The sequence below is a fragment of the Canis aureus genome, chromosome 14 (genome assembly GCF_053574225.1).
Source record: "Canis aureus isolate CA01 chromosome 14, VMU_Caureus_v.1.0, whole genome shotgun sequence".
In the NCBI taxonomy this organism is placed as follows: domain Eukaryota; kingdom Metazoa; phylum Chordata; class Mammalia; order Carnivora; family Canidae; genus Canis; species Canis aureus.
This window is the reverse complement of record NC_135624.1, coordinates 23,594,195-23,614,934: the sequence shown is the minus strand read 5'-3', so window position 1 is coordinate 23,614,934 and position 20,740 is coordinate 23,594,195. Positions and strand designations below refer to the sequence as shown.

General features: G+C 37.8%; 1 protein-coding gene across 22 annotated transcripts in view; it reads right to left on the bottom strand.

Moving 5' to 3' along the window:
• Window positions 1–20,740, bottom strand: part of LOC144283253 (uncharacterized) — a 106,668-nt gene that overhangs the window by 52,782 nt on the left and 33,146 nt on the right. For 2 of the 22 annotated variants that reach the window (XR_013351689.1, XR_013351696.1), the window contains exon 3: window positions 15,814–15,951. The exons of 19 other annotated variants lie outside the window; for them this stretch is intronic. The gene's annotated coding sequence lies outside the window, so the exon portion shown is untranslated. Of the gene's footprint in view, window positions 1–15,813; window positions 15,952–20,002; window positions 20,173–20,740 lie in introns of those variants that run through there. One more of the 22 variants, XR_013351703.1, reaches the window with a different exon arrangement.

Sequence of the window (20,740 nt, the reverse complement as noted above, 5' to 3'; positions counted from 1 at the left end):
TAAAAATAACAAGCACTATAATTTTCTGAGTACCTCCTAACCACTGGGTGCTTACTTGAAAAATCTCTAGATCTTGATGATTATGAAAATCACCTCAAAAAGATGATTTTTCCCAAGATCAATTAAATAGAAAGTGGCATAGCCTGAAGTAAAGTTAGGTTCCACCCAAATCCCAGTGCATGCTCTCTATATAACTCATCCAGGAGATTTTTGCTTTGGTTATACCTCAGTAGAGGCACAGTTTTATCAGTAAGTCATCAACAGCCTGAGAAAGGCCTTAAACTGACCATCAGATAGTTCCTGTATTCCCAGCTGTAAATTAAGGTATCTTTTGGAAGACACCTTTGTAAGTCACCTAGGAGTGATTGCTGCATAGCTGCATACTGTTGGAACCTAAGGTCGGGCCAGAAATAAATTGTCTCAAGTAGGTGAGGTCCTCGAAATACTCAGGGATTACCTCCAGATAGATAGGGAATTCATTATGAGTAGAAAAAAAATTATTTAGAGGTGCCTGGGTGGCTCAGATGGTTGGGCATCTTCCTTCAGCTCAGGTCATGATCTTCAGGTCCAGGGATTGAGCCCTGCATTGGGATCTCTGCTCAGTGGGAAGTCTTCTCCCTCTCCCTCTGCCTCTCCCCCTGTTTGTGCTCTCTCTGTCTCTCTTGAATGAATAAATAAAATCTTTTTTTAAAAAATAAAAAAGATTATTTAGAAAATATTTATGAACAACGTGGTATTATATTGGTATGATATTGAATGAGGCAAGAATGGAGGTAGTGATGTGGGTATCTTATTTATTCAGCCTTTTTTCACTGAAATCCTCTCTTTAATAACAACTATAATGTAAAATCCACTGAATAATTGGTCATACAACAGAAGCACCAAACAAAATACAAATAAAAATTAATATATGTGACTACAATGGAATATATATCATAGAAACACTGTTGTCTGTAGGCGTCAGGGTGAGGGGTTGTTATCTCTAGTTTTATATTTTTTAAGCTTATGCCTATTACTTTTAGTGTTATGATTGTGTATTTTCCTATTTTACAAAATGTCTTATGGCATTAATTTATTGATAATAGTAATGTGATGTGAAACAGGAAAAAAATCCTGTAGTAAGAGAAATTCTTAAGCAAACTTTGGTGTTGTGAAATATAAAAAGAAGTTTTATTTCAAGTTATTCTTTTTATTGCTTCATGTTCATACTGTATTACTCATGAACTTTGTTCTATTTTTTTTTGTTGTTTATTAATTTTCTTATTTTCCACCAAAGGTGACATGAGAAAGTAGTGAAGAAATCAACCAACCAAAAAAAATTATAAAAAAAGGAAAAAATTGTAACATTAGTTAGGAAATTAAGTAATTAAAGCCATCCGGTCTAATAAAAAACGTTCAAATTGATGACTTTGCTTTATCTCAACCAATTAGAATTAAAGTTACCAAAAATGTTTTTGCCCTCTTCTCCCCTAAGCTTACAAAAAGAACAGAAGATGTCTTTAGCTGTTAATAAAACTGAAGTATCTATAACTGAATTGCAAATTATGATTCAGAAGAATTTTAAAGAGTGAATGGGAAATAAATCAACAGAGCAGATAAAGTGGGAACACAGTAGGATACCAATGAGAAACCACTCAAACCTCAGGGAATAAGGCCATAGGCAGAAGGTAATGGTGAAGAGGGTGGGCCAGAAGATGTGGATTGTTTGGAAGTCTGGAAAAGGGTCATTTTCATCTGTACCCTATGCAGATAACTACCCCTTGTCTCTCTGGAGGAGAAAGGATATACCAGTTTCCCCCACTATTCAAAGGTTTGCTTTACACCATTTTGCTTTTACAAAAAACTTATATCAGTACCTGTTTTTGCAAACCAAAGGAATTCCCAAGTGGATTTTTGCTTTTACAAAATGATAATTGCTTCTTTGCTTTTGGCCATTGCAGGCTACTAAAGGTTTCATGGGACACTCTATTTTTGGATACTAGGGGAAAGTATTCTAGGGACATGAAGAAATAAACTCAGAAAAGGGTAAGAGTTAATGTTCCAGATGGAAATCATTTCATGAAAGATAAAGTCAAGGGACACAGTCAGGAAAGGAAGGACTTCAGTTCCCTTATCTTTATCTTATTCATGAGAAGCTCATGTCTTTCTCTTGAGATCCTAAGCTGCCTCACAGAAAAGACCTAAAAATTCTGGAATTTGGGAAAAGTCCTTTGAAAAATGCTAGCCATTCACTAGATTGCCTTCTAAAAAAAAAGCTCTGCTTATTCCTTGAATTTCTTCTTTTCAAAACTTCAAAAATAACTTTTTGCTTTTTAAAAGCTCAAAGATCATAAAACTTTGGAGGAAAAAATTTTAATATGAACCATAAAGGACAACAAGAAAAAAAAAAACAGAACTCAGATCTATTTTTATATGATAGGTCATATCTCAACAACAGAAAAAGGTGTTCCATCGATCAGAGGGACTCTGATAAAAATTCCCGGAGAAAAATATATAATAGACATTTTTTTTTCAAATTCAGTAGGAAGATTGACAGAAATAGCCAGGAAAACAAGCAGAAAATAGGACCAAAAAAAGTAGAGCTAGATAATATAGAAAAAAATGAATATATTAGAAGACTAATACATGAAGTACTAACATGCAACTAATAAAAATCAAAAAAATAAAATGCCTATAGTATAGTGTGGAGAAAATTAACAAATAAATAACAAAATAAAATATAACTGAAGGTCATGCTTCTCCAAATTGAAGGAGCCCACAAAATTTAAAACAAAATAAAAATTTAAAAGGCACAGGCCAGGACAACTTATTGGGGACTTTAAAAATCAAGGGTAAAGAAAAGATTCTGAAAGTTTCCCAAGAGGAAATAACTAAAAAAGGGTCTCGAACTTACATACAAAGAATCATGTATCTGAACAGCATCAAATGAATGATAACAGAAGCTGGAAGGTAATGGATTGAAATTTTCAAAATTCCAACTAAAAATCAATCTCCACCTAGAATTCTAGACCTATCCAAACTAGCAACTAAGAGTAAGGATAGAAGAAAAACTATTTTCAGAAGAATGAAATATCCTTGAATTCTTTCTCAAGAATCTACTCAAAGAAAATGTCTCAACATAATAAGCAAGTAAATCAAGAGACAAACAAACACATGAGCTCTGAGAAACAGGCAACCCCAAATAGATTAAAAGTAAAAGCACTTCCTAGGATACTGGAGGGAATTCCCAGAACAGCAGTAGGCACAGATAAAACCAAATCCAGATTGGAACAGATAAAAGGGGCCTCCAGAATATACCTCTAGGAAAAATGGAACTGGTAAATTACATAGATGGTTTGAACTTTGTGAGAATGTCTATTGAGAGAACATTATAGAGCTTATTTTAGATGTTGGAATATCTAGCCAAAAGTCCACACAATGAGAAAATTATGTAATAACAAATACAGGAGAAGCTGTTTGGGAAGCTATTCAAGGGGAAATAAAACGTCATCCTAGGTATTACTTGGTTCAGCAGTGAAAAACAAATGTTTATACAATTGTAGTAACAAAAGTATGGAATACAAATCTAACCAATACTTCAAATTACATACATTGATAAAACGATGGGAAAAGAAGGGAGGAAATTAAAACCTCATCTTTTTTAGTAGAATATAAATAGTCAATATTGAAGCTTTCCGAATCAAGAGATAACAATATATAAATATGTATTTGAAATGTGGAATTCAGGGGTTGTGTGGGTGGGTGAGTTGGTTAAGTGTCTGCCTTCAGCTCAGGTCATGTTCCCAGGGTCCTGAGATCGAGCACCACATCGGGGTCCTTGCTCAGTGGGGAATCTGCTTCTATCTTCCCACGCTCCTGCTCTCTCTCTCTCTCTCTCAAATAAATAAATAAAATCTTTAAAAAAATGTGGAACTAAAAAGAAACTAATCCGAATGCCCAGATATACATGCTATTCTTCAAGTTGTATATTTTCATAAGACTATTTATTAATACAAGTGGAAAAGGCAAGACTAATATTTATAGTTTAATGTTTTCAAAACAAAACAACAAACTGTATATGATATATATGTAAAAATTTCTGCAAAGAAAAATTTAGAAAAGAACATACCAGATTATCAACATTATTTCCCAATAAGAAGAAAAGATGGACTCTCACTTTTAACTTTTTTTTTATATTTGAATTGAGACTTTCGAGTGACTATGCATTATTTTTGTTGTTAGGATTTTTATTGGGCTTTACAGAAAAAGTTAAGTTGGGGAGAAGAGTAACCAGCAGAAGCACCGACTAGTAAAAAGAGAAGATCAGTCCCGTAACACAAAGTATAACACATGAGTTATGTTTGGATTCTGGCAAATGAAAGAGGGAACTTGAAATTGGCCAACAATTATGCTGGAAGAGGCTCAGATGCAGAGACACTGGTGTTGTCACCTGTCTCCTTTTAAAGTTCATACATTTCTTAATGAGTTTCTCTGTCCTATGGTTGGTGCTAATGAACGAAAGTGAAGGCAAGATATCTGTTCTAAGGAATCCAAAGTCAGATTGAGAGAAGTAAACATATATAAATAAATATAATTCCATGTAATTCCATTCTCTTAGACTGCTTTAGAAGTTGTAGAGATATTGGATATTGTTAATAGTAATAACCCCCAATGTCTATTAAGCACATTCCAAGAAATACTCTTTTAAGCCCTTTAGTGTAATTATTGTATTTATCACTCATAAGAAATCTGTGAAGTGAAAGCTTTTGTTATTCCATTTTCTGGATAAAGAAGTTGAGGTTTATTGATGCTGAATAACTTGTTCAAGATCAAGACCTAAACTTTAGCAAGCATGTTGACTCAGAAGCCCATGCTCTAGAACACTTCATGCTACGTTTACCATCTTGCTGATTCCAAACATTTTTAAGTGCTCAAAACTTTTTGATTAATTCTGTGGCAAACGGGACAAGTATTATTAGGTCCATTTTTTTAAATGAAAAACAGAACAAAGGGTGAGCTTCAGGACAGAAGAAATCACTCAAGCAAGGACCCAAAATGCCATTACAAAAGCAAGACTCCTATCTCAAGACTCTTCTCTCTGTTGCCCTAAATCCACCTCCTCATACTCCCTTCCTCCCTCCTTATGCTAAAGAGAAGACCCAACTGTTTATTTTCCTTTCTGAGCTAAAAACAAGAATTAGATTCCAAATCTAAGGTTTTCCTACCTGGTTGACATCCTTGGCATAATTGTCTTTGTGACTTCAGTAGATGTAGGTCTGAGGGCTTCTGTAGGAAGCCCTGGAAGGGGTCATTTTGAAAGAAAGAATGAATTTAGGATGTGGTAACACATGGCCTGTGCTTTCTGACCCAGCACATGGGAATATGGACAGCCCTAGGCATGTCACAGGGGCAAGAAGGAAAACGTAAATAATGTCACCCAGAATGTAACACGGTTCAGGGGAAGAAATGAGGTCAAGGCATTAAAGGAAAGATGAGATCATTATGTTTTAACAAAGCAAACTGTGGCCAGAGAAAGACAGTAAGAAGTGGACAGAGATCTTGAAGACCAGGGGGGCGGAAACAGAGCTTTCTAATCGAAACCATACTCCCCACTCCGGAAATGAAGGCTCGCCTCTCAGGCAGTTATGCAAGGGTGAGTGAGATTATAGACATAGGAAGTGGACCAAAGCAGCTGGAAATACAGTGAAGAACAGAGGATGGCACGTGGCCCGTAGAAGCACCCTATAGTGGGGGAAACAGGAGACAGTTCAGAAACAAAACAGAAGCAAGGCAAAAGGGCACCTGGACCGTCAATGCTAGAAATTCAAAATCCCAATTCTAACCTATAGGAGATGATCAACCTTGGAAGGAAAGGTCAGATCACAAGGGGAGAAGAGGAGGAGGTTAACAGAGAAAATATTTCAGTTTTGCCTCCAACGGTATTGAACTGACAGTGTGTGGAAATCCACATGTGGGATGGAGGTGGTTCTCAAGTGCTCCTGTGAAACTCAAAACCCTCTTGATGTTCTGCCTGGAAAATTCTGTATTTCCTTGTTGTGACCTACAGCTATGAAAGCTGCCCAAGGATTTTGAGTGGAGGGCCTGAGACTCAGGTTTCCCTAAAAGCCTTTAGAACTTTCAAAGAACCTATTGTACTTCCAATGCCTGCCCCTGCTTCCACACCCACACGACCTCCAATACTGTCCCTGTAGCGATGCACATCACCTCCTTGATAAGGAGAAGGAAGAGGAGGTTTGGTGAAAAGTTTTCAAGAAGCTAAATAAGGCCTCTTTTTAGCAAGCTTATTGATTTGATGAGACAAGCATGAGCTGAAACCATAAAGAAAGATGAAACCATTGGTCAAATCACTGTAGGACTAGTGGATAGGAGACTTTTAAAAATGAAAATTATCTAAAAATAAAATATATCCTAGTCACAGCAATGCTCCTAAAGAATAAGTATTTCATTCTTTGTTTTACTTGCTTTTCCTGTTAAGGTAACAAAGAGCCCAAATGACCATTTTAGATTCGGAGCCTTACCTTCCCCCTAAACACTCTATGGAAAAATCAACTATGCAAATATAACTCTTTCTTTGAAGGGAAAAGTAGGAACGGAAGGGAATTATTAAAATTGTTTGAGAATATCTACTGGTTATTTTGAGACTCTCACAAATTCCTGCTTTTGCACTCATTCCTCTGTTCCTCCATTCCAATCAATTATTAATGGATTAAAAGGCTAAGCACTGTGCCCAGAGTGGGGGATTTGGCAGTAAACAAGCAGATGGAGTCCCTGTCAACGTACATTCAGAGGGGAGACAGACTCGCAACAAAGGGCTTAACTGGAGCTTCAGGAAGTGCTAATAGGAAAAGTTGGGGTATCCTGTGAGAGAACGTGTAACAAGACCCATGAGCTAATGGAGAGAAAGAAAAATCTTCCCTAAGGAAGATACATTATATCTGGGACTCAAAAATCAGTATGGACTGGATGAACTTTGAGGACATTATTCTAAGTGAAATAAACCTATCGCAAAAGAACAAATACTGTAGAATTCCGATAATAGGAAGTATCTAGAGTAGTCGAATTCATAGAGACAAAGAGTAGGATGGTGGCTGGCAGGGGCTTTGGGGAGAAGAGAATGGGGGATTATTGTTTGCTGGGTACAGAGCTCCAGTTTGGGAAAATGAAAAAATTCTGGAGATGGATGGTGTTGTTTGGTTGCATGACAGTGTGAATGCATTTAATGTCACCAAACTGTATGCTTGAATATTATTAAAATGATAAATTAGGGACACCTGAGTGGCTCAGAGGTTGAGCATCTGCCTTTGGCTCAGGTCATGGTCCTGGGATCAAGTTCCACATCAGGCTGTCTGAGGGGAGCCGGCTTCTCCTGCCTATGTCTCTGCCTCTCTCTCTGCCTCTCATGAATAAATAAATAAAATCTATAAATAAATAAATAAATAAATAAATAAGCAAATTTTTAAAAATGAATATGAATTGGCTATCTTGAAGGCAGGGTGCAGCTCCTACGCAAGCTTGTGGCTGAAAAAAGCAGATGGAATTTTTATATAACTAAATGCAGCTGAGAGAGTGCAGAAGGAAGAAGGATGGCTCACAGGTGATGTGAACACTTGTAGGCCTTGGGAAAGATTTTGGACTTTAGCCTAGTATCATCATTAAGTAATGATATTTTAACAAGGGAAGTCAAAAGTTCTAACTGTTCTTTTTAAATGCATTTTTGTATGTCTCTGGCACTTATGGTCATAATTTTGGCTCCAATTTCTTTCCTATGGTTGTGATATCTTTTTTTTCGGTGGCTTCTTCATTCCTTCTTGTTTTTAAGTCTCAGTTCTCGTCAGAGCCATCTAGTGATATGCAGGAGCCACCTGTCCTCACTCTATGTTCAGTGACATCAAGATGGAAGCTTGAAATCAACTATGGTGGAAGTTATTTCCACCATGAAAATCAACAAGCACTAGAAAAAAGGACTTCTTTTAAATTCAAGAGACCAAATTTGCCATCACACCATGAGAGCTATCTTTGGGTCATGTGACTGGGGAAATTGCCTAGTCACAGTTTAGAGGAACAATGACCAAAGAGCGGAAAAATATATGTGTGTGTGCATGCACATGGGCACATGCATACATGTGTACATATATATATATATGTCTACATCTATATATACACACATATAATCCCACATTCCTATATATTAAAAATCAAATATATATATTATATATGTGTATACATTATATATATTTATATATCTGTGTGTATGTGTGTGTGTGTATATATACATAATCTCACAATCGTATATATATGCACACATACAGAGAGAAATAGAAAGATAAAAAAAACTACTTGTTATTAGAAACGGAGGCTTATTTGATTCCTCTTCATATTTTCAAGTGGCTTCCATAGTACCTGGCATGTAGTAAATATTTAATAAATTTAATTAATAAGGGGAAAGCTCTGTCTTTTAATATACTGCTTTTAGCTCCTAGCCACAACCACTCTTTCCAACACACACACACACACACACACACACACTCACTCTCTCTCTTTCTCTCTCTCTCACAGACCTAAAAAGCCAATCCCAATGCACTCTGGAAGAACTCAAAAACATTGCATACGAGAAAAGTCATCTAGATGCCTGGCAGCAGTCTTAATAGACATTTGAATAATACACAGTGCCATTTTAAAATGCTCCACTGATGCCTGAGTCCAGGAGCTAGCAGAGTCAGTGTGAAATGGGAGATATTACTGACTCAACTACTAACAAATAACAACCATCATCCACACTGAACCTGCCAGTATAAGAAACTCCTACTATTAGAATTACTCTTAAGTGATTTGGCAAAATCCTATTCCTCCTTCCATGTTAATTGGCAATGTTGCTTCTTCTGAGAATTTTCCACAGATCTTCCAGGAGAAAAGTCTGTTCTCTATGCTCAGAGAGCATTCTATTTATAGTACTGTTGTTAACACATTTCCACAACTTGCCTTTAGAAATGTTAAGACATTTACTCGTACAAATAAATATATTTGTATATTTCAAGCTCCTTGATCATAGAAATTGTCTTTTATGCCCCATGAGCTCCCCACAAAAAGCTTGAACATGTAAGTCACCATTTACTTTTATGTTTAGCGTCTCTCCCCCATTAGATGAGTTACTGGAAACATAAAAGCATCTTATGTTTGTACCCCAGCATCTAACTGTCTGATATAGAGAAGACACCTGGTAAGTGTTAGTTGAATCAATGAATGGAACTGGCCACCAGTTTTTGCCACTCCTGAGAATATGAAATTTCAGCGCTCCTGGATCTACCTCTAGCTGAATCGTCTTCCGTTTCCATCCTCACACTTCTGATGTAGGAAAGATGTTAGAGTTCAAAGCTGATGGCCAGGAAAGAATTCCTGAGTCCTTTTTGGTGCAAAAAGGTCATTTTATCAAATCACGGGGACAGGACTCATGGGCAGAGGGAGCTGCACTGGCGTCATGAGGAGTGGCCCATTATATACTTTCAAGTTGGGAAGGGGTTAAGGAAAGCATAAGCTTCTTGGGCATTTTGGAAACAAGTTTTCCAGGGTCCTGAGGGGCTTAGCTGTTGCTAGGAAAGGTCATTTATTACTGTTTAGTAAAAATGCAGTCTTGAGACTCTTCAGATATATATTGATGGGTCATATGCTTGGGGGATGATTGCCAAATGCAACTTGGGGGGCTAGAGATAAAGGAAGTTTCCAAAGGAATTTTTATATATTAGACTTACAGGATCCTGGGGATGAGGCTTACAATTGCCTTTTGCCCTTAGTAATGTGTCAACATTGAGGCAGTTGAGTTCCTAGAGGAATGTCACTGCCTGTTTCAAGGACTTGTCAGTGGACTGTAGGTAGTAAGGAAATGTGATCATTTTTTTTTCCTGCCTTTGTTTCCCACATCACTTCTTTCCCTAATTCTAAAATCCAAATATTTTTTGAATCAAAAAAGCAGTCAATAAACTAAATTGTCAGAGATCCAACTACATGTGAAATAATCAACTCAATTAACTCAGTGTCTTCACCTGCAAAATGCATGTCCAAAGGCCCTGTTCTGCAGACTTCCCTAGATGAGATGATAATCAATGATGTTTGGGAAATGCATGAGAATAGCAGGCCACCTCTCCCTTTAAAAAAAAAGTTTAAGAAGACGTGGTGTATAAATATGTATATTTATACAATGGAATATTATTCAGCCATCAGAAAGGATGAATACCTACCATTTACATCAATGTGGATGGAACTGGAGGGTATTATACTGAGTGAAATAAGTCAATTGGAGAAAGACAATTATCATATGGTTTCACTCATTTGTGGAATATAAGAAATAGTGCAAGGGGCCATAAGGGAAGGAGGGAAAAGTGAATGGGGAAAAAATCAGAGAGGAATACAAACCATAGAGACTCCTACCTCTGGGAAGCAAATAAAGGGTTGCAGAAGAGGAGGAAGGATGGGGGATAGAGTTGGGTGATGGGCATTGAGGAAGGCACATGATGGGATGGATGAACACCGAGTGTTATACTTTATGTTGGCAAATTGAATTTAAATAAAATTCTTAAAAAGAAATATAATAATAAACTTCTATAATTACTTAAAAATAGTTTAAATTTAACAGTTTAAGTTGGGGGACCCATTAGAATGTGGGGCCAAAACATGTGAAAGAAACACCAAATGCCACTCATTAAGGGATTGTGCTTGGACTAGCTTCATAGGAAACCAACATAGGAAGGCTTCAAAAGGTGAATCTGTTGATCTTTCAATCCTAGCCAGATTCTGAAATTTGTGTTAGCATTTTTGAGTGTCCCAGGGCCGAAGCACCTTACTTCAAAAAGCTTGTAAAATCATAACAGTTTATCACCAAAATGAACTTTATTGATCTTTCTTGATCTCTTTTTATGTACAGGTTATAGGAAATCTCAAAGTCTAAAGGCTATCTTATCTGCTATTTAAGGACTATCTACCACAGTTATCAAAGTAGAGTTCAACTGGTTATTTTTAGTGAATGACAGCACTCTTGAAACCATTTAAGGAAGTCTAGCATGTGAAATAGATCAAGCAGAAATGCTAGTTGAATCTCAGTGAGGGGCAGGTTCTCCCTCCTGCTGTCTTGTACAAACCCCGAGTACCTTCTCCATAGCTCATGAAGCTCAACCAAATGCCAAACGCACCTGAAATATGTTCCTCAAAAATTACTATGAATTTATCTTCATATCGTGAAAGATGAAGAACTCATTACTTTACAAAGTCACTTATTTCAACATCTTAATACAGTTTCTACTATTTAAATAAAAAAGACATTTAACGCAGTATTGTACTGAAGTCTTGTTCTCTCTAGATTCTGGCCTGTTTTTCAGTCATAATTCTTGGGGTTGCATAGACTAATGTAGTCTGTGGTAGCTGGTGATTTCTGTTTTAATCTACCTTGCCAGCTTTATGTCCATTTTCTTCTCTGCATTCATGGTCCAGGTTTAGCCAGTTGGATGCATCCGACAACAGTAATTGTTCCAAAGCACAAAGAACTGACTTATTCTGGGCTGATAATTCTCCTCTGAGATTAATATAGATGCTGGCAAAATTATGTTCTGGCTTTCTACTAGGGCTACTGAAATGAAGATGCTAGTAGCCATGTAGCCTGCCACAGGGACAAATCGGTCTGCAGGAGGAAAGAGTGAAGTTGGAAAGCAAGGAAAGTAAAGATGAGAGTCCCATGAAGTACCTGAACTGTAGGTTCCATGTTTTAAAAATGTAGATGGAAATACTGTTGACACTTGGACTTCCTTTGAAACTCATGTGTCTCATTTCCCTTCATCTGTGTGGTCCAAAACACATCTCAGCCCCCATGGTATTTGAGATGTCCTTGGCACAAAGGACTTTGTTTTTTGTTTTGTTTTTTGATTTCATGGTGATAACATGGCTCATCTGACTTGGGTCTAACACAGCAACCTGAGAAAGTCTGTCCACTTGGATGACCACTAGTCATAATGCATCAGAAGGACATTTTATTAAAAGGAAAGAAAATGTGTATCATTTATTACTTATTCTTCAACAAGAAAACCTCAGCAACTGCAGAACCCTACAATCCCTATAGCCTAAACATCCCAGAAGGAGAGTGTCTCAATGTAACTTGTAGATCCTGGATGGAGAAATGTTTTCTATTAGGAAGTCCTATGTCAGTTTGCTCCATATAGCTCTACTAGGTAAATCTAAAATTTTCTTATATCTTTTGATTTCTCTAGCTATTTGGAGAATCCTCAACCCTTCCTGAACCCTTAGGATTTTATGAAAGAAATTCTAGGCATTTTTGTTTTGATCTGGATACATATCACAACATCTTAAGTTACAATATGTAACTAGTCCTTTAGGCTAATTCAGCGTTTATTTCTGAATTTTAAAATTCCCTCTTAGGAGCCTTCCCACTGCCCAACTTCTTTCCTATCACAAGACTTATAGAGACACAGTAGTCTCATTACAGACTCAATTACAGTGTCCCTACTTTCAACTGAAGGCTGGAAGAATCCCTTTACCAAGGGACCTAAAAATTTGACCAACATCTCCAGTCTATTTTCAGGAGAAAATTGGATAGAATCGAGATAATTGAACTCAGGATAGTATTGTTGACACTTATTCCCAACCCATGAAACCATGTAGCTTCTTTTAGCAATCCTGAATTTCTCATCCTAGAAGCATCTCAGTTCTTGGGTGAGTTAGAGGTCTGAGGCTCTTATCAACCAGGCTTCATGTACCTTAAGGACAGCGGGAAAGGGATCCCTGGGTGGCGCAGTGGTTTGGCGCCTGCCTTTGGCCCAGGGCGCGATCCTGGAGACCTGGGATCGAATCCCACATCGGGCTCCCGGTGCTTGGAGCCTGCTTCTCCCTCTGCCTGTGTCTCTGCCTCTCTCTTTCTCTCCGTGTGACTATCATGAATAAATAAATTTAAAAAAAAAAAAAAAAAAAGGACAGCGGGAAAGAGAACTGACAATGGTGAGTGGTTTATGTGTGTTATCTGTTGTAGGACAAAATGAAGATAGTGAGATAAAAAGACAGAATGAATGCCGACCCCCAGCTCTAGAATGCTCCATCATTAGGAATTCGAGCAGAGATGGATCTGGGAAAGGAGACGGAGATGGACTGTCCACTGAGGTAGGAGAAAACTTGGAATGTGTCCTCTGAGAACCCAAAGAAGACAGTGTATTTAAAAAAAAAAAACAACTTTTTTTTTTAAGGTAGCAGGGAGTATCTATCTATAACAGTTACTTCTGAGATGTCAAGGAGGATGAAAATCCATGTGAAAAAGATTGGGAAGACACACAGTAACTTGATCAGATTATTTTCTGTCCAGTGTAAGGAGGGAAGCTGGATGGGAAAAGGTTAGATGGTGGCATATAAGGAAGCAGATTCTTCAAGAAGAGAGATAAATTTAGAGTGGCAGCTGAAGGCATGTGAGATTAAGAACAGAGTTTTAGTTTATGCATTCTGATAGGAGGCCATAGAGCATGTTTGTATGCTGCTGAGATAAACCAGCTGAAAGGAGAAATTGATAGTGCTGAATGAATGGAATAATTATAGGGAATTTCTTGAGGAAATTAGAAGACCAGGGCCCTGGTGGACTTGGTCTCAAACATATTATAATGAGAAGGAAATCAAAGATTTCAGTACAGATGTAGACCAGTTGGCATATTTGGCTACAAGAAAAAGAGGTATAACCCATCTTTTTGCATTTATTTTCTCCCTAAGTTATAAGAAAGAGCATCTGCTAAGTGTTTATGTGGAAGAGTGGAGAATAAGCAATTAACTAGGGCCGTGTGAGGGCAGTAGAGAGAGGAAGAACATTACAAGTCACCCACAATGGAGGGAAGAGGTCAAACAAGAGGAACTAATGAAATGCCCATGTGAATAAAGATAATTGATCAGAGCACAAGTACAACTTACTAGAGTGTAAATTGAGGCAGGAAAGGTAAGCAGGGATGTCACTGTTGAGGATTTTGATCATTATCTGTTAAAGCAGTAGGTAGCTATTGAACGTTTTTCAGCACAGGGGTGATATGACCATCTGTGCATTTTAGAATGTTCACTCTGCCTACAGGAAAGAAATACACTGGGGTGAGGGTATGGTGAATGTGGGGAGGCCAGTTGGGAATCTCCTGCAGCAGTCCACATGAGAGGTGATGTTAGAATGATCAAGAAGAATGATGATAAAATGGAGTGAGGTGGGTGGAACTAAGGGAAAGCACAATGGTCAAATTGGTAAAACTTGGTTTCGAAAAAATGGTATAGATGGGAGAGATGACTATAAAGATGTCTTCTAAGGTTCTGTTCAGTACCACTGGATGGATAGTATTGTCATTCACAGAAATGGGGATGATTGTCTGGAGCTTAGTTTTAGGAAGATAAATTTGTAAGTTCCCGGTCTGAGATGCTTGGTTTTTAAAACCATTGATACATTCAATAGGATGTTGACTAGTTGTTGAGATATATGGATTTGAAAAATAGAGAGAAAATACCAGCTGAAGACATAAAACTGAGGTCTTTTCATGGAAGAGTAAAGATTCTGATGACGAGGATGCAGATTCTGACAACCCTGATAGTATTAGCTGGCACCGAGGGACTATGGTTTGCGAGGCACTGTGCCAAGCATTTCACAGGGACTGTACCGTTTAATACTTGACAAGCTCAACAAGGTAAGGAATTATCAGGCTATCAGCTCCATTTTACAGATGGGGAAATATAGGCAGAAAGAGATTAAGTAAACTGCCCAAATCAAATAGATGGCACACCTGGAACCAGAATTTGACAGTAACTGTTAGAGGAGTGAGGTTGGACATCCATGGGAGAAATATGGAGATACCTGGTAAAGTATCCTTTCTTCACATTAGAAACTCTTCTTCAGCCATGAATCTCAATGTCCCCAATTCATCTTACCCCAATTCATCAAATTCCTAGTGATGGTGCACAAGTTTGTCTCTTTGGATTTCTGTGTGAGTGTGGTTTGCCATTAATGACCAGTATTTTTAAATGTTTCATAAACACTTGTTTTTATGAGAGAAGCAATAAATGGTCATTGCAGATAAATATCAAAATCAAATGAGCATGGAAAGGAATTAAAGAATGGAATTTAAAAGTGTCCATATTCTCACCATCGAAGAAGGGATAAAACAATTATTCATATTTTAATGCATTCTTAACATGCATGTTTGCACATATGCATATCCACACTTGTGTCAAAATTAGAACAAAATGTACATATCGATTGTTATCTGTTTTTTAAATAATACATTGCAAGCATCTTTTAATTATTAACACATGTTACCACTTAATAAGCAAGTCAAGTATCTGTACCTGTCACCAAAATTCAATTTCCTCCTCTTATATGTTGAGGGGCCTCCCTTTGAGATATTTTCTTAAAATTGGTGATGCAGGTGTGTGTATAATGTATGTGTGTGTGAGGAAGAGCCAGGCAGTGGCTTGTATTTTGTGTCAAATTTGTGTTCTACCTACATCTAGAAGCAGTTTCTAGAAACATCAAGTACCTTCGTTTTCTTCTCGATTTTCTCTCTACTCTCACCCTTTTCCCTTCCCATAACCTCTGACTTCTTTGTTCCTGGTGTCACTGCTGCTGGTTTGTAACGTTGGTGGCAAAGGAAGGAAGGCGTTTATTATTATTTTCCCTAAGGCCTTGCTTTGTTGAGCCTGGGGGATGTGTTGCTTTGTTTTCAGAATTGGGCTTTTTGTATATTTTGTTAAATTCCCCAAAGTCCTCTAGACACCAAGGACTAGAAAATGAAAAATGACTATTATTGTTACCCTCTTTTGCCCAAATCCTGAGCCACCACATGTTTCTGACTTCACAGACAGACACCACACGCCTCTTTCACCAGCCATGAGTGGAAGGCCAAGGAGAGCAGTTTACGCCTGTTACAACAATCACAGACATGCGCGGGCCTGAAAAAACTGAAATTTGTAAAAGTTACTTTAATTCATACATGCACTCTCCAGTTACTGCAAGATTTGAGCTGTGTTCTGCCCTTAAAACATAAGTATTCAAGAAAAAAAAGAAAAAACATCTAGATCAATTCAGTCGAAATGATTTGTTTCCTAAACAGGAAACACTGACATTTTGGAAGAATCCAGTCAGTGAGTTCATTTATTTACTTTTCATGCAAATGTTTGTCATGCAGATCAACTCTGATGATTCTTACTTTATTTGGTTTCCTTTAAAATCTAAAATCAATCCACAAATAATTTATAAGTGTCTATTTTATACACGGCTCTGTGGTAGGCACTATGTGAAAGATGGCTTGGTGTAGTGGGAAAAATTAAAACAAAAAATGTTCAGTCAGAAATCCAAAGACCTGCTTTTGCTCCTTAAAAGCTATGATATGATAGACAAGTCCATTATGTCTCTGATCTCCATTTTCTCACCTCTAGAATAATCTTGACTTCTAGCAAAATAGTTGTATTGAAGAACTTTTAATAATATGCTGTGATGTGCACACACATGACAATGATGAGCGAATATTTGTAAAATATTTTCCCTTAACCTCAAGGAACTTACAGACTACCTGAAGGAGTCAGAAATGCATAGTCAAGAATTTAATAACAATGTAAGAGTTAAATAATACCAGACAGAGATTCAAGAGATGTTGCAAGACATTGCAGGATTAACTGCCAAAGAATAGAGCCTTGAGCAGAGAGCAAGAGAGTGAGAGAGCAGTGTAAGCTGGAATCATCAAGGAACAAGAGACCAAACCATGCCAAACCACCATGAGGACTTAGCTAACATTCAGACACTGAGTCTGCAGAAGGTCAAGTTAGCACAAAGATGACAGAAGTATCATGCTTTAAAATCGAATTTTTGGGGGCACCTGGGTGGCTCAATGATTGAGCATTTGCCTTTGGCTCAGGTCATGATCCTGGGGTCCTGGGATTGAATCCCACATTGGGATCCCCACAGGGAGCCTGCTTCTCCCCCTGCCCATGTCTCTGCCTCTCTCTGTGTATCTTTCATGAATAAATAAACAAAATATTTAAAAAATAATAAATAAAACTTTTAGCATTCTGCTAAACAGCCTTAATACACACACACAAAAATGTCATTAAAATTTCAGGCTTTTGAAAGGGAGATAGTGTTCATTGGCAGAGAAAAAAGACCCAAGAAATCAGAGGAAACCAAGTTCAGATACTGGCTATTCCTTTCTTGGGCTTTTAAGATTTTTCTTTGGGCTTCTCTTGAAGTCAGGTGAGTACTACCTACCTCATAGGCTATTAAGAGAGTGGCATTTAACTAGGCAGAGATTGAGCTTTATGTGGGCATGGGTGGGAATCTACCAAAGAGAAGGAACAAGATGCCCAAAATCCCTAAAGAGAGAAATAGTTTTGAGTATTGGATGAACAAAGACAAAGTCAATGTGTCTACAGTTTAATGGGCAGGTAGCTGTACCTGGAGAGATAGGAAAGGGTCAGGATAGGCAGGAACCTTGTAAACCCCGTGAATATTATTAGATTTGATCCTAATGAATACTTTTGAAGCCAATAGATTGTTTTAAAGGCAGGAGGGGCCAGCAGCAGTGGGACAAGGGGGGTGGGGGAAGGATCCTATTTGCAAGCATGGGAGATAGCTTATCCTGAGGGGTTATGTGGTGTGCACTTCTTTATTCTGGCATTATCACAACTGGAAAATTTGGTCCACATTACCTAATAAGTAATGTGTCATATTAAATTTAAAATTAAAGACAATGCTAGTCCAATAGTAATTATTCTAGTAATATTTCATCTTGCCTTTGTCACCTCCCATTCTCTGAAGTGACAGTTTCACCGCTTACCTTCAATCTTAGTAGAAAATGAATAACCTGGATTTGCAGACTTGAAGTACTAACACATGTGTTTAGGGATCACTTTGAAAGGTAAACTCCCAGTTTTCAAGAATTAGAAACCTAAGTGAAGAAACTTGGATTTGGGAGGAGTTAGGAATTAAAGACATATGTATCTTGGGGCATCTGGTGGCTCAGTCGGTTAAGAGTCTGCCTTCAGCTCAGGTCATGATCCTGGGGTCCTGAGATCGAGCCCCACATTGGGCTCCCTGCTCAGCGGAGAGTCTCCTTCTCCCTCTGCCCTTACCTCTGCTCATGGTCTCTCTCTCTCTCTCTCTCTAATAAGTAAATAAAATCTTAAAAAAATAAAGATATATATATGTCTTTAATACATAAACACACAGATATGCAGATACATACAAATATACATATGCATATATACACATGAATACATACATAGATATATAAATATTATATATATCACCTTACCATTTCAAGTATTAATTTTTGAACTCCCAATTTTGATTACATTCATTATCTAGGATGACAAACCGAGTAATCACTGGGATCATTAATAAGAGAAAGATACTTTGAAGTGGGGCACTGAAGATCTAAAGCCAAGGCAAACTGGTCTCCTCGGGGTTTATGCATTTCTACTGCAATGAGTTTTCCTTGGAGTTAAAAGTGATACAGTTTCTCATGTGTGTTTTCAACAACTCCATTAGGGAATAATGAGCACAAAAAATTTCATATGCCAATGTGGACATAATCCATGAGCAGACAAGCCACAAGGAGGAAGAGAGATTCGGAAAAGGCAATGTTGGGTTCCCCATAATCAGAAATGGGGTTCCCCATAATCAGAAATGCATGAATCAGGAAGAAAACTTTAAGTCTGTGCTGTTTAAGACAGAGTTTCTATTTCTCAGGCAGCATTTAACACGTTTAAAAAAATATTTAAAATATTTTTAAATGGTTTCTTTAAAGAAAAGTTTATTTATTTGAGACAATGTGAGCAAGAGTAAGGGAGAGCATGAGTAGGAGGAGGAGCAGAAGGGAAGGGAGAAACAGACTCCCCGCTGAGCAGGGAGCCCAAGACAGGCTCTGGCTGGATCCCAGGACTCCAGGATCATGTGCTGAGCTGAAGGTAGATGCTAAACCGACTAAAACATCTTTTTAAAGGCACCTTAAAAAAAATATATATATATATATATATATATATATATATGTGTGTGTGTGTGTATTTTTAAAGCAGGTAGGATTACTTCAGCCCCACCTGCTCTGGCCACACACATTCTTCAGTCACACACACTTCCTTCTTCTGTCCCGACAGGATTTGGTATCACAACCAGGAGATGAATCGGGACTTCTACAACAAGGGGGAATTATTGCACAAACCATATGCCTCTTCTCTTCTTTTTACTGTTTATTCTCTTCTGACAGCTTGGGGAAAAAAATCTCACATTTAAGAATTAAGTGAAAATTAAAAGCAAATGATAAATAGGGAAAAAATGACATGGGGTGTTTGCTTCTCTTCTTCTGTCAAAGTTCAATGTTAATGAGCTGTGCACAAGCTGAATCAGAAAGAAAATTGAGGTTGCATGCATTAGAACACAGATGGGGGGGTAAAATGCAAAATATGCAAGAAACCTTCATGCATATTCAGCATGCCATCAGTGTCAAACAGAATTCCTTTTTTGTTTGTTTCATGGGCACAAACTTTGGAGCTACTGCAGACCGCCAAAGCCCCAAAGAGGTGTGAAAGCTTTAATGCTTGGTGAACTGGAGTAGACATCTCCTTTACCCCAGTTCTAGATCATCATTTTGTGCCCTCTTTCTTTCCATCCATCAAGACTTGTCTTAAAAGTTCTGATTTTCTCTTCAAAAATGTCAGCAGGGGAGATGTATGGTGGCTAGGGGTCTGGAGTGTGGTTCCAGAGAGAATCTTTCTTTTGCATGTGAATCTTTCTTTTTGCAATTTACTATGTGTGGTGACCTCAAGACAATTGCTGATGTTCTCTGTGCCTTGGTTCCTTTTCTGTGAAACGTGAGAATAGTAATAATACTACTTATTACACACAGTTAATGTGTTACATCAGTTAATATGTATAAAGAGCTTAGAATAATGCCAGGCATGTGGTAAGCACTACTGCTATTATTATTACTACTACTATAATTACCATGGCCAAGCTGAACTGCTCGTGAGTGCGTGGTAACTGGGACAACCAAATGCATTTGCAAATAAACAAATTTTATAACTGATGAGACTGGAGGCCAGAGTAGTAAGGGATTCTGTCCAAGTTCATTGCAAAAGTAGTGTAAACCCAGGATTCCAAGACCACTGTGCTTCCTACTCCTTTAAAAAAAAAAAAATTAAATCAATGAATTAACAGTGTCTTAGTAGTTTCAGAAGTACGGTTTAGTGATTAATCAGTGGCACCCAACACCCAGTGCTCATTCCATGAAGCGCCCTCCTTAATGCCCATCACCCAGTTACCCTATCCCTCCACCTGCCTCCCCCTTTCTTCTCTTAATCAGTCTTTCAGATTGGAAAACTTTGAAATGAGATTCTGTTGGTCAGATTTAAAAATTTATAGCTGTTCTTGACTTTAAAGAGATTGCTTAAACTGTGGGATAAACCATGATTATAAACATTTCTGCCCACTTTTTAGGTACCAGGTGCTTTAAGTGCATTATCTGAAATCTTAACAGTGTGCAAGTTGTTTCATATGATAGAAGTGATTAAAGGAGACTTCACATCAAGGACCATGTTGCTAGAAGTGGAACCAAACCTCTTCTAATACCTTCACCACAGATAGGAGCCAGCCTACCTTTTGAGCCTTCTAGCTTGGGTCTTGTCACCTCTCTTTGTCTTATTGTAAAGGACTTGAAAAATATCTGCCTTCAATTCTCAGACTTTACTA